The sequence below is a fragment of the Siniperca chuatsi genome, linkage group LG3, assembly GCF_020085105.1.
Source record: "Siniperca chuatsi isolate FFG_IHB_CAS linkage group LG3, ASM2008510v1, whole genome shotgun sequence".
Classification (NCBI taxonomy): domain Eukaryota; kingdom Metazoa; phylum Chordata; class Actinopteri; order Centrarchiformes; family Sinipercidae; genus Siniperca; species Siniperca chuatsi.
In genome coordinates, this window is record NC_058044.1 from 7,152,188 (window position 1) to 7,165,444 (window position 13,257).

A 13,257-nucleotide genomic window follows, 5' to 3' on the forward strand; every position below is an offset into this window, starting at 1 on the left:
TATCTATCTATCTATCTATCTATCTATCTATCTATCTATCTATCTATCTATCTATCTATCTATCTATCTATCTATCTATCTATCTATCTATCTATCTATCTATCTATCTATCTATCTATCTATTAGAGCTGGACGACATGTTGATTTGCTTTCTTGCCAAGAGTTAAAAGAGAAAGTCGATATTGTCATACCACCATTATCATACTACTTGTACTCTACATATTTGCACTCTTTTCTACTTTGTACCGCAACTTCTGTGCAAAATTTATCCTCTGGATAAATAAAGTTCTATCTTATCTTATTTTATTAGCTTAGCTTAGCATAAAGACTGGAAATGGGGAACCAGCGAGCCTGGCTCTGTCCAAACAAAAGTAACAAAATCCACCTACCAGCACCTCTAAAGCTCACTAATTAAAATGTTATATCTGACTTAATCCGTACAAAAACTGAAGTGTAAAAACAACACGCTGTGAGTTTACGGGAAGTTGTGTGCCGGACTATTTCTTGGTCGGGTGCAGCGACGTCCAGTGGTTGCCTGGCAACCTTAAAGTGACAACAAGACTCCAGAATAGTCACGTGACATCGTAACATCATGTAAGAGTAAGTTTGGATTCTTAGTTTTATTTTAATGATTAAATGCTCAAAGTATGACCTTCTTTTTGAGTTAAAGCTGAATTTTAAAAACTTGAATGAACATCAGTCTGTGTTCACTGTTCACAGTATGTGTTCCGTTGGATTAAAATTAATTCTGATATACATATTTCCTGTATGCAGCATAACTGACCATTTAAAGGCTTGTAATATTATGTGTATTTAGAGATTGTGCCACAACATTTATACCAGGGGAGTCAACCCTTTTAATATCTCTGCTTGTATTGGCCATGGGCCTTTCTCACAGCAGACATTTTGACTCGTCATTGTAGGAAAAAGCACAGGTCTTATAAATAACATTAACGATGGCTTTTCATTTTATTTATAAACAGTTTCTCAACTGAATTTCCAGAGAAAGTATAATATCACAACAAATATATTGATATCGCCGTATAAAATTACATATACTGTGTTTGAAGAATTTGTCCATATCACCCATTCTTAGTATTTCTTTTCACTTTCTTCCTTGTGACACGCTAATAAGTATGTGTACAGTGCAAGTGGTACTGATTAATTACAATGTCATGATATATGAACGATCTATATCCATCAACTGATTACCCTTTCTAGCTAGTTTGCACAGTCTCAATAAAAAGACAAAGAGCCCTATGAATTACTCTCTAAGCATTGTCGGGTATGTGATGAAAACAACCATTTTCAGTGAAGATAAAAGTGGTTTATTAATTCTTAAATTGAGGCAGCCCCCTTAGACTACTGAGATGGGGCTTTTTGTCAGAGTGCTGGTCCAGCTCAGGGGTCCCTTTGTTCCAGCTGCCACAGCAGATTTGGGCGTCTGTACGGAGGCCTGTCAGAAACAGGCTTATCTCTTGGGGGCCTCCCAGCACAAAGACCCATTTAGATGCTCATAGAGAGTGAAATCTTCATTATATACCTCTTGAAAGAGAAACAGAACTCTGCTCTTTAAGAAAATTAATTGGAGATGAGTATTTTGTTTGGCTGCGATGAAAGCTCCAAAACAAAGGATAAGGAGAATCTTGTACAGTGAACCCTTTTATTATGCTTGACATAGAGTGAGTTGGGAGATATCGGTATTTCAGGTCCGTTTGTGTTCCTCTTTAGTTTAAATTTAGACACTGTCACAAAGCTGTGAAGAACATTTGTAGCTTACGTCCATCATTGTTTTTTGTCTTAATCCTTCAATTCAAATTCTTTTTCTGCTCCAATTAAGTTACACGAGAGGACTAGATAATATGTGAAATAAAGAAACCACAGTATCGATATCAAGGGTTTCCATCCATCCATGCAATTGTCCATTCATGTATCTCTATATCATCCATCCGTCCATCTACCTTTCCATCCATCTGCTGGCCTTTCCCAGCCATGCCTGTATTAAGAGTGTCAGTATATCTGCCATGGCGTCCTGCTGATGTGTATTGTGATGGGGTTGAATACTCCAGCTACCAATATGGCCTGCACCAATACTGGATTAGCCACAGTGGATTAGCTGGCTGCCCTCCTGCTGCTTATTCAAATATTGTTTCACGTATTGTCATCATTGGGGCAGAGCTCTGGCCTAGTAGCCTGCAAGCTACAGAATATTCTCAAAGAAAAACAGAAAAAAAATGTCTTTGCTTCCATTTCCCCACAAAACGCCTGATTTCATTTCTCTGACCACTGAGGGTTGGGAGAAAACGTCGATGGGTTTGGCGAGCGTCTGCAGCCCTAGAACAGGGAGAAAAAGGAGGATGGAAAGATGATGGAAAGCAAAACCCAACCAGGGCCAAAATCAGGCATGAAAGCGTGCCTTGATCTTTGATACATGGTGTTCTTCTTTTTTCTCCTCTCTCCCTTTCTCTCTTTCACCCTCACACATACACTTGGGAGTCAAGGCAATTGATGTGCTGCCTTTGATGGCAAAGAGAGGCCTATATTAACAGCCAAAAGACCATGATGAAAGGGCTGAGAAAAAGAAAGAAAATGGCTAGAAAATGTGTTATTAGAAAGAACGGCAACTCATGATAAATACTTGGGATGGCGTGATGGTAACCAGACATCGGGGCGTTGAGGGTTTGATGGTTTAACGGCAGCGGAGGAAAGGCTAAGGTAGACGGAGAGCTTACCGTGCTAGCCCGGCGGTAGTGGTGGCTGAGGTTGGCTTGGTGGATCCAGTATGTCATGCTGGTGGTCATCCTGTTAGAATAAGGGAAGTGAATACACTTGCTGCACGTCCAGGGTTCCTCCTGGTGATTCGGAGGTCTGGACGCCAGTGGACGTCCCATAGCAGAAGCAGTCGCCATCTTTGTCCCGTTGTTGTCTTGGATATCCTCTCCTGCGTCTTCATCCCTCCCTCTCTCCTTTGATCATGCCTCCCTCCCTTGCTCTCTGCTGTATGACATCATCACGCAGCAGTATCGACAAGCATCAAAGAACCTCTGGCCAGGACTGGGTATCTGTCGGTCTGTGCATTTGAAAGGGGTGTAAATATGGAGCATAAAGAGTGCTATAACCCCCCCTCTCCCCGCATCCACTGTTCTCCTCTCCCTGCAGATGGATGGTTTATTAGGCCAATACAAAACTATACACACACATGCACACACCCACACCACCCAACTCTCAGACGGGTGTATCCCAAGGCCCCCTGCTGTGCCTGCAGCGTTTGATGATGTGTTTAACGGCTTCATTCATCCTAAAGCTTCTTTTTCGCCATAATTTTTTCCATCCTCCTTATCCATCTCTCCAAGTTGTTGCAGCAAACACAAATGTGTCCTTTAGTTAACTTTGTAGCTAAATGATCTCAAACTGATCTAGTAACAGAACCTTGCGTCGCCGCCCCTCCTTCCTCCCACTTTGACTCTCATCCCCTGCTCTTTCTCTCTTACCTCTTACAGCTGGTGGGTACCATTTCCAATCCTGTTAAAGCTGTATGTCCTCTTGAGGAGCCCTTCTGTCTGTCTGTCATCTGCCTGAAAATCACATATACATGTTTCACTGTCACTCTCTCAATCCTCTGCGGCAGCTGTTATCCAATCCAGTGAGATCTTACCCCCCAAAACACACATAATTAACAACAGAATGAGCAGCATTTGACCAACATTCATGTACCAGCAAACAGTATAAAGCCAGTCAACCCTCTACCACTATCAGCATATCTTTGAAATGCATTTCATTTAAATAACAGTTAACAAACAGTATGTCTGAATCTGACCTACAAAGGCAGAGCGCAGTAACTACAAAAACAGTGAAGTTGAGAAAAAAAGGGTTTAAAGTTTTCGTGCTGGCTGAAACACAGATGGAAAGGTTGTAATGCCTTATTTTGTACATAATACATTTTAAGGCTGAATATTTTGACTCAACCAAACCACATCACGTGAATGAGAGTCAAAAGTTAAGATGACAATTACTGGTACTCTGCTAAACTAGGCTAGTTTTCTTTTTAGTCAAATTAGTTTAGCTGTTTTTTTTCTTCATCATGACTTGATTTAGCTACTGCTACATTAGCTACATTTAGTTATGTGGAATAAAAAACAGAATTATCAAGATGTCAGTTCATCAAATTTTATATTTTTCAATAACAAAGAGAGCTTTGGAAAAAAGTTAAATTATATTCAGCTAAGGCTAGTGGTGACTATGTCCCAAGCTAGCTTTCACTTGTTTTAGCTATCTTAGTTTAGCTGTTTAGTTAGCTCACTCCCTCTGTGGCTTGGTTTTTTTGCTTTATTTTATAGTTATTGTTAATTTTAAATTCAAAGAAACTTGACATTTCTAGAGCATAATCATTTTTTATATGTTAAAACCGATGACAAAAAGTCTGGTGGTAACTCAATTTTGACCAAATATGTAGTACTGTGTTTTGGCTTGGTGGTGCAGCATAGTTCAAACTCAACACTTAGTCTAGTCAAATATCTGTGTGTAGTCAAATGCATGTCATTTCTCTACCATTTTATTAACACTTTCTCTCTAACTGCATTGTTGTTGCACATGTTTTTACAGACTATATAAAGTTGATTCTGGAATTCAATATCACATCGTACTGTCTTTTGCTAATAGCTAGTAAGTTACAGTTTTTCTCCATTGGTTTGGCTCATTTTTTGAAACAGAAATTACATTCTCAAAACTCTAAGATAATTTGGCAAAACAGTCTTACAGTTCAGCACAACACTATAGCTCACTTGGAAAAGCTCATATCTCTACCAAAACTGTTCACTCATGGTTCAAAACTAAATTCCTTTTCCATATAAAGAGTCAGTGCCACAGAAATGGCAAAGATCCTTCTCAATTGCTTTGGCTCATTTCTCAAAACAGACCGGACATTCTCAACAGTCTTGGTGCTTTTGTCAAAATAATGTGGATGGTTCGGCACAACACCATGGTTTACCTGCAAAAGCTCATCCCTCTCCTAAAACATTTTACTCATGTGTCAAAACTAAATTTCCTTCTCATTTAAACAGTGCCCCCAAAAGGCTTCGTCCCTTTGGCATTGTGTAAGCACTGCAAGTCAAAATGTTTAGATGTTTTGTCACTATGGCACAATGGTTACTGTACTGTTTTTTTTTGTCTAGCTAACAGAATACAATGGTGTAAATAAAACTGAAAAAAAGAAATATGATTTTAGGGTAAGAGTAGCCTCCAAGGTTTGACATCACACATTGCACCCATACTGCCAAGGAAATTGTAACCATTTTTATTCACACAAGAAAAAAGAAAAAAGTAAAAAGAAAATGTACACAGCATAATAATAAACTACTCCATAGTTTATTTTCTCCAATGTTTTTCTAGTCATTTTTAGTATCATAATAGGAATAGGTAAATGTGTAAATAAATATATTTCTTGGTCTATGCACAGTGTCCTGTCCTATACAACATATAATTCCATCATTGACTGACAACATACCTGTTTTCCCTGCGAAAGGTTTGGATGATGGAGGAGACTGTAGAGCGAGGCACATTAGGCTGCACTCGACGACCTGCCTCCACCATTGTGAGGCCATGGTTGATGACATGGTCTATAATTGTGGCCCGAATTTCATCCAGGACAGCATGGTGTCTTCGTCCTCCTCTGCCTCTTCCCCCTATTCCACCACCACGCACCCTTACTCCTCCTCCTCTTCTCCTTCCTCTTCCTCTTCCTCTTCCTCTTCCTCTTCCTCTTCCTCTTCCTCTTCCTCGAGCAGGTAGCTGCCCTTGTTCACTTACTTGGCCAGGTGCCTCCATGTTCAAAAACTGTACTGGTCCTGCATGGTCAAGCTCTTTACAAAGATGTTTGGCCAGCACCTGTCAGGTAACTAAACATACTGTTTGATTGGTCATCTGAGATGTGTGAAACTCCTCCTTCATTAGTCAAGTTCTAGTTTCACCTGACTGTCAATTGCTGTAATAATTTATCAAATGTTCCAAGGATTCATATATGGTATTCATGGTATTATGTTCTTGAGTAATTTTGACAATTGAACAAACTATTGTGCATGTGATGACTTATACAATGAAATGACGCTGACACGTTTTGGAGCAAACAATCATTAGACTGAGAATCAACAATCAGTTTAGATCAACAAGATCTATTCACTTGGAAATTGTGCTAAATGTAGGCTACCTGTACTTAATCATTCGCAAAGATGTACTGAGACATTGAGACATGTACTTAGACATTTGCAATTTGCAAAATGAAAGAGAAATTCAATTCTGTTGTGAACAATTGCCAAGTGGTTTAGAGGTTTGTCCATGTAGTTTTGAGAATGTAATTTCTGTTTCAAGAAATGAGCCAAACCAATGGAGAAAAACTGTAACATAAGCGAGCAAACTAGTTAAAACCAACCCAAACCAATAATACTGCCTCTAAATTAATGCAGTGTTATACTGTGTAATTAAGCTCAAACATTTCCTGCAAGAGCTTGAGAGGTTTTGAAAACAGAATTTCACATTCCAGTTTCTGATGCAGGATTTATGAAAAGCTGATGTTATTGAAGATGTACTAGCAAAGTAGCCTAAACTGTTTACCTGAGAATAGGGTAAGATTACACTTAGTGGCCACTTTATTAAGCACACCTGCACAATCTAATGTGGTCCAATACAACAGCCCTGCCGTAAATTCTACCTCTAAGATGTTTATGATCAGTTTTTGGTGATATTGTCGGAAATGTGGCAATTCAATTATATGTTTTAGCATTGAGGTCATAGTTAGTGGTGCTGTTGTGCTACTCCATTATATTGAAGGATGTTTCTAATTTTTTGTCCTCCTCATGTATGTGAATGGAAAGGACAAAAAATTAGAAACATCCTTCAATATAATGCAGTCCAGTACAACACACCTTTAATAATAAACATATAAATGAATTTACACACTTCCGACAATGTCAACAAAAATGGAACATTATAAACTTTGTAAAGGTAGAATTTATGGCAGGTCTTTTGTATTGGACTGCATTATATTGTCCAGGTGTACCTAATAAAGTGGCCACTGAGTGTTTGTTGCCTGTAGAACTTTCTAAACAGCTATATTGTCTCCAATTACATCTTAAAACTTGGTACCATTCAGTTATATGCTGAGTTCTTTCTGTGTATTCATACATCTGTGCATGGTAGACTAAGGGCAAATTCAAGTCTCATTAGTGAAATAGAGCTTTGATCTGGTTCCTCTTAGCACAGATCATTAAAAAGAAATTAAAGTAATTAAAGCTTTTTAGAGTAGCGCAGCTTATGTCCCAGTTCCATCTCCTCTCCATAGAGAGGTTGTGTTCTTACTGTGACCAGGGAACAGTTGAGCTGCACTTCCTAACTCACTGCAACCACTATTAAAGTCTTAGAGACCAATATTTAGCAGAAATAATACAAATATTCCCAGAGGTCCTCTATCTAAGTGACTCAGAGACTTCCGGTCCTACTGGGAGAGAGGGAGGACTGCTGTAGCTGCCTGCCATGAGCACCACAGCTCTGTGAGCACCCTGTCCCACATATGGCTAATAATTAATGTTTATTAATTAATAATTCATCTGTTGTATGTTTACATCTTATATTACTCTTACCCACCTTCCATAGCCCCTCTTGTTCTCCATGCCCTTTTGTATTGTTATTGTTTATGTTGTTTATTTAAGTTTATTATGATTGTATAGTTTATGTTAATATGCTTTGACAACGTTGTATTGTATGCCAATAAAGCCATTTGAATTGAATTGTCTTCTGTTCAACTATTTTCCCCAGATTTTAAATTCACATCTTTACTCTGCACGCTGCCCTGCTGCCTCTCTGCCCCCACGTCCCCTCTCCTGTCTACCTAATTGTCAAGCATTACGCTAAAATGCGTCTCTCTGCAGCAAAAGCCACCCAGTGATATAGAAAGCACCCTCAGCAAGGATTATACCACTCCTGAGAATGAGTGAGTAAATGTGAGTGTGTGTGGAAGGGAATAACTGCTCCTGAATTTGTTGTTCACTCGTGCGTTCTCCTCTCTCCATCTTGTGATTCCTTCCTTCTCAACTCGACAAAATGTCTCTCAGCTTTCCTAAAACCAAGCCTTCTTTCTCTCGTCCACGTTCCAATCACATAAACAGCGATTTACATTCAAACAGCAACTTCATCCCAGGTATTAAGAAAACTAATTTCACAACATTAATAGACCCCTTAAAAATGCCCACTTATTTCCTCCACAAATTACTTCCCATAATCCTAATCAACTAAACCCGTCTGCTGATTGCTCCCTTTCTGCTGGGACAAATAGGAATGTTTGGAATCAATACGAGCACTCTTGGCCTACCTGTAGGATTGTTGGGGTAACAGCTAATAGCACCGAGCTGACAGGCTGTAGAGGGTTGATAAGCATTTCTCATTACTGAACCCCATTCACATAGCTGGTTGCCACACACATACGACACACACACACACACACACACACACACACAAACACACACAGATAGATGTCCTCCAAACCATATTCCCATCACTGTAACAATAGATATAAATAAATAAATAAATCATTGGTGTGAGCATCTATTGAGTATGCATGTGTGTGTGACAAAAGAGAAAGCATCTGGAAAGCTACAAACTGACACCTTGGGATGGACAAAATAACAGAAAAGCCTCACTACACAATGGCTCTGCAGTAAATACCAGTTTGACAAAGCCCATAATTGCTTTTTGTTGCAGCTGTCAGACGTTTGGGTTCAACTGGTCATTTTTAAGGCCACAATTTGTTATCAAACAAATACCACATTCAGTGTCCATCAGTCATGTTGGTCTATACTTGTGACAACTTTGCGAGTTGCCACAAGCAAATGCAGCATGTGTTTGGTGTACGTCTTTATGATTTTTGGAAAGCATCAGTATCACTTTGTCGAACTATATAACATGAAACAAAATGGTAATTCATTATCTGAGGTGTTTTTTACAGCCGACATCATGACTTGTCATAGAAAAAGCACAGGTGTTACTAATAACATTAACAATGGCTCTGTTCTATTCAGATGTCCCAGTAAGACATGACAGTGTGACTGTAATCATGCACAATACCAAAACTCTGAAACAAAAGCAGCTAAACTGAATTCAGCCATTATTATTTTTATTCTTTACACCTGTGCTTTTCCCACTTTGAAATGTCAAAATGTCCTTCCTTCCTTGACAAAAACCTTGGGCTAATGTTGAAGTGATTCTTGTAAGGTAAGGAAATGTGTTTGTAAGGTAATATGCAGTTGCAACTACAAACTAAAAGTGGAAATATTAATACACCAAAATTCATTTTATGCTTGTACAAATATGTACAATAATCTTATTGCTCTTGAACAGTTATTTCCAACCTAAAGGTTGGGACCCCACCAAGGTGTCCCAACATAAATCTGCAAAATGATTAATGGGACAGGAAAGACGAAAAACGTAGTTCTGCTACTACTTAGATCTTTGTTTATTTCTTGTGAAACACTGGAAAGTTTTTACCTCTTTGGGCCTCTAACAGTTACTGAAATTAAACCATCTGAGAAAATGACTATTTGCTTGAACTGCTCAAAGACCATAGACATATTCAACCTGTCGTGAGCAAGCAGACACTGGAAGGACGTAAATGTAGTTGTAATGTAGGATTATGGATAGAGCACCCTCATGTTCTTGTATCTGCTCACATGTCTATTTTCATATTTAATTACTGTATATCCCTCTCACTCCCACACTTGTATGTAATTATACAAGTACTAACTTACCTTTTCCCTCAGTATCGTGTCTTGTTTTGATATAGTTTAGCGTTTGTTGATTTAGTATTTGTTGTATCACTTTATGCAACTTTTCTACTTTAGTTCGATATGCTTCCTTTTGTTCTCTTAAAGTGAGCCTATGTAACTTATGCTGAACTCTGGCAACTGTGGCCACAAAGGACCATTACAGGATAATGGTTAAAGGCTAAAACATAGTGTTACATTAGCCACCGCGAGCTACTGGTCAGACCAGACCGACCAAGGCTGTAGTAGCAAAACCCATGAGTGCATTGAATTGAGCAAGGGTGTGTTTATTGTTTATGAATTCAACTTTGTAAGAGGAAGAATGGGTTACTTTTTTCAAAAGTTAGTCTTGCTTTAATGCCATCCTTCAAAACAATGTGTGCCATTATTGTTACTATTTGAAATTTCTTCAGACAGTAAACAAAAATCACCATTTTTATCAATAGGATTTAAAGACAACATAATTGTGTGCAAAGAGACAAGCTGCCTAATCAATAGGCAAATAAACGAAAAACACATCTTCTCAATCAGCTTCTTACAATGTTCTTCATAAACTTACTATTTTCGGCCAAAGTTGGACCAGTTTTGGTTATTTCACATTGCAAATTTATGTATTTGTGTTTTTGTGTGTGCTCTTCTCACTTGTTTGCAGTGGGTGGGGTTCTGTTAGAAGGAGATGTCACGTACCTCCATGCACCAATCACATTTTAACAACATATTAATCAAAATGTGATGACAGTTGCGGGGTTGTTTGCTCATGTTATCAGGCCACCCTTAATCACATTTAATGAAACCACACCAACACAGTTCTAATGAAGCAGATTAGCTAAGTCTTTGAGTGATAAACTCTAAGGACTAAGGATGTTTTTTTTCAAACTTTAACTTTGATTGTTGCTTCTTTAGTGATAAATATGGAAGGCTATAAGGCAATGCTTAAATTTTCAGAGGTTTTAATGATTATTTTAACAACATATAAATAAGTGCACGTAAACCTGGAGTCCTTAAAAAAAGCTCTACAGCTCAACAGTTTGAGCCTCGACATGTTCATTCTGCACTGTGAGAGAGAAGGCTACAGTTGTGAGGGGGTTGAGGCCATTGTTCGGGTAAAGTGAGACAAATGAGACCCTGGAGAGCACTACTTAGCCACTCATAAAGGTCAGATATGGAGCCACACCAATGGATGCTAATCCTGACCCCGGGGACTGTGTGCACATGCGCTTGTGGATGCAATTGTTTCACAGGCCTGTGACATTTAAACCTGAATGAGTGTACAATCCTGGGTGGCAGAACAGTGTGTACGTGCCTATTTGGCTGGAAAGCAGTGGACTTTAGTTCCCACTGAGGTTTAATTAGACATGGCCTTGGGGGCAATTAAAACATCAAAGGTTATTTTCTCATGTAGACAACACCAAGTGGTTAGTACTGTAAATATTCTCTTGTTTTTGATTATGCTTTTCCTGGTTAAACATTTAAAAATGGCAGCTTCTACAGAACGCTTTTTATGGATTGAATAAAATGTTTCAATAACCCTCATTTGTTATACATTTTTCAAAAAACATTCAGCAATCATAAAAATTGCCTTTGCATATTTAGGAAATTATGTTTTTATTATGTTCCCTATTAAGACATAAGGATTTCACCTGACAGCAGAGACATCATTAAGATGCTGCCACTGTGATATCATTATGAGGCATCACTGTATGTTAGCCATTATGTAGGCTAGTCACATAGTCTAATTGGTATTGTACTAATAACACACTGGTGGGCTGAAAACATCCAGTCCTTTCCCCTTGTGTTGTAGCTATAAGCTTGTCAGCAGGTCACACTGATGGGCACCTTAGAGCTGGTGGCGATGCAATTTGTGAGTTTTAGCTGACTATAGTGGAGTTAACGACTGGTGGGTTACAGCAACAGTTCAGCCCAAGTGTAATGAGCGGAGAGAAATTCACAATTCTGTTAATGTATGTGTGTGTTATGTGTATGTGACAGAGATAGAGAACTGTGGAAGTCCTTATTGTGATTAATGCCTTCACTGAATGCCAGCACTGTGGTTATACTGCACCATTTTTGCTTTAGAGAACATTTTAAAGTTTCTCTTCAATTTCAATATTCAGTTCTGATGTGCGTACCCAAAAAAATCTATAAACAAAGCCTAGTTCTCCTGGTAATATCTTCAAAAGACCCACCATAAAACGGTTCATGACCTTTGCAGAAAGACTCGGTGGACGCTGATGAGAGACCCAGGATAATTCTACAGGAATATGAGCACATATTCTGGCTTGAACCTGTAAAGTGAATAGATATTAAAACTCATGCACATGTGCAAACACAGAAAACAAACACAAAACACCCCCAGAATTATTTGGTCATTTTGCCCGAGGGATAGCAATATCAGTTGGTTGGTCCACCAGTGTGATCCAAACGGAAATATCTCAACAACTATTTGATGGATTGCCATGAAATGTTGTACAAATATTCAAGGTTCCCAGAGGATAAATCCTACTGACTTTTGTGATCCCTTTATTTTTCCTGTAACACCACCATGAGGTTAACAAACTGACCCACTGACTTTTCATCTAGCGCCACAAAAGGGCCAAAATGTTAATTTCATTAATACAGTCTATGACCAAATAGCTGCAAAACTAATGGCATTCCCATCCGCCTCAACTGTTCTTGTGTTTAGTGCTAATTAGTAAATCTTAGCATGCTAACAGGCTAAATTAAAATAGCGAACCTGGTAAACATTAAACTTGTAAACATCAGCATGTTAGCATGCAGTTAGCATTAGGTCAAAGCACAGCTGTGTAATCTTGTTACTTTATTGATTGATGAGTTTTTGGATTTCTTTCTGAGAGACTGTCCTGGAAGTTTCTCATGTTCACAAGAATCTGATTAACAATAAAACATGACACATTTTATTGAGGCATATTAACACTCAAAAAAACTTCACCCACTCACCCAAGACCATTTGACATCACAGGCTGTAGTGGTTACTGTTCCAGTTAATCACTTTTCTGCTGTCAAATACATGTAAATTCACTACATCTGTCATGAGACATTATATCAGTCTGATACACCAGAAGCTGTTCATACCAGGTGATGTAGCAAGGAAAATCTGTAGATTTGATCAAATATTTTGATCAGTTCATCCATAAGCAACAACCATAGTACACCTGTCACACAGATGTCTACGTCTCTACAAAATGAGGAATTAGCTCCATCTTGTGCTCCAGAGAAGAGCTGCCAGCTCAGTGATGGTAGTGGTAGGCACAACATGATGTGAAATGAAGGACCACTGACACCCTGCAGATGTGAAGTAGCAAATGCTGTACTTATATTATGTTTATGTAGCTTTGACCCTTCTTTCTTCTGTTCTACGTTCCTCCCTGTTGTGTCAATCACTGAAGCATTATGTACCATAAAATGAGTAAAGGATATGTGGCAAAAACAG